General features: G+C 35.2%; 1 long non-coding RNA gene across 1 annotated transcript; it reads left to right on the top strand.

Moving 5' to 3' along the window:
- The first annotated feature begins 574 nt into the window (after positions 1-574).
- LOC125212680 lies at positions 575-1,493 on the top strand. Its single transcript, XR_007174765.1, has 2 exons — positions 575-850; positions 1,026-1,493. It is a non-coding gene; the product is annotated as an uncharacterized LOC125212680 (long non-coding RNA).
- Positions 1,494-1,905: the final 412 nt, after the last annotated feature.

Here is a 1,905-nt window from a genome sequence, read left to right as displayed (position 1 = left end):
AATTGCATAACTTTATTTTTATTGAATATATTCAGCTAACTTTCCACTATTTTAAGTTCTTTTTCGAACTTTTCCTTTTTTCTATTGAGAAATAACCCCACACCTCGTTAAAGAATGCATAAGCAATAAAATTTTGTTGTCACAAGTGTGAGTGTTAGGCTCCAATTCCAAATCTAATGTTCGGTATCACAACAACAATTTAATATGAAATTGAATTCTAATTCCATTAATTCCATAATTTAACAAGAGAATTGTAATCAAATTCCATGAAAAACGGGTCAAATTAAAAAAAAAAAAAAAGACACGGATATTTTCCGTGTAACATCCCGGCGTTTCCTTTCTTTTTAATTGAACTCGAAAGGACGTCGAATGGGTAGCCGAAAATTTTTATATAATCTTCACCGATTAAAAAAAATATTAAATGCTTAAGATCGATAAAGGGAAATTTTAATTTATATTTAGTTTTGGCATAATACCAAAGTCTTGAGTGTCAAATTTTGTGAAAGGAATTTAAAATCCAAGAAATAAAGCATAATGAAAATAAAAGGATTTATTTCTAAAAGCAATTGTGGGCTTAATTTTATACTATAAGAAAATTTTATATTTTTGGAGTCCAATTGTGAAGTTTAACCAAAGTAACCAATGAGATCAATTCCTGCTTCACCCCAGGCGTGGCTTTCATTCCCCACTCCACGCGTCCCCATTCCTCCTTTTTGTTACACGTTGTAACTCCTACTCACAATTTTTCCAACTACTTATTTTGCAAACAAAATAGAGAGCAGAGGTGAGAGGTTCAGTCATCAACTTTAGAGTGGATACCAAGTCTTCAAACAATTCTCCCTCAAGAAAGGTACAGTCCATCGATCCAGTTTCAATACCTCTTCTCCTTCAGCTTGTTCACATAAATATTTTGCATAAGTTGCATAAACTGTAATTCAAGCAAGAAATCCTAACAATGGCCCGAAACTAAACCGATAACCAATAATTCTAATAACTTGATTTCAATAACTGGAATTTAAGAACAGAAACGAGAGTTAAGACTTAGCTTTGAAGCTGAGAGGACCGATTGCTGCCGAGCTGTGATGTTGCGGCGCCAAGCGACGACAGCGAACGGCGATGATGCAGCACGGTGGCGGAGAAACAACATGAATCAATGACGGAGGTCCTCGATTTGGGTGTCGGAACTTGGGAGCAAATATCGGGAGAAAGAGAGGGAGATGGAGAGGAGCGCCGCCGGAGGCGGTGACGGACGGCAGCGCTGGGGCATGATGGCCGCGGCAGTAGCTGGTAGTGAGAAGTGGGAACTTCTCTCACATCAAATTAGGATGATGGAGATGAAGTGGGTACTCATTTGTGTGTGTTATTTTGATTGTTGGGCTAGGAAATACTAATTCATTTGACTAATTGAATGGAAAAGTTTAAATCCGGGCCCAACTCCTTTTAATAAATTTGGGGGCTGCGGTAAATATACCAAGGAGGCCCAGTTTCAAAAATTTAATTATTTGGGTTCAAAATAAAAGGAAGTCTTGGCCCAATTTTGAAATATGAATTTTTTTTGGGAGGGATTTAATATTAAATCTTAGCCTAAGTTTTAAATTAAGCTTCAATTAGTATTTATATATATAGTTCCTTTTAACGTGTAGCTAAGCTAAAATAATTGATCTTTGGTTTTGTTAAAGTTTTGCGGGAGTAAAATTCATAGTAAAGTATGGAGTTCCAAATTAGTCGAAGCCGGGAATAGTGAAAGGAGTATTAAATAATATATGAGTTTCAAAAGTTTTAAAGGATAAGCGAAAAATGAGAGGACTTAATTAGGAGGCATGCATTCCTATTAAAATTTAAGAATTTCTTGAAGTCTGATTAGTATTTTATATTATATTATACTATCTTGAAAAAGGTTATCTC

This window comes from Salvia hispanica, chromosome 3 (genome assembly GCF_023119035.1).
Source record: "Salvia hispanica cultivar TCC Black 2014 chromosome 3, UniMelb_Shisp_WGS_1.0, whole genome shotgun sequence".
NCBI classification, from domain to species: domain Eukaryota; kingdom Viridiplantae; phylum Streptophyta; class Magnoliopsida; order Lamiales; family Lamiaceae; genus Salvia; species Salvia hispanica.
Note: the sequence above shows the minus strand (reverse complement) of the source record. Positions and strands in the feature narration are given on the sequence as shown.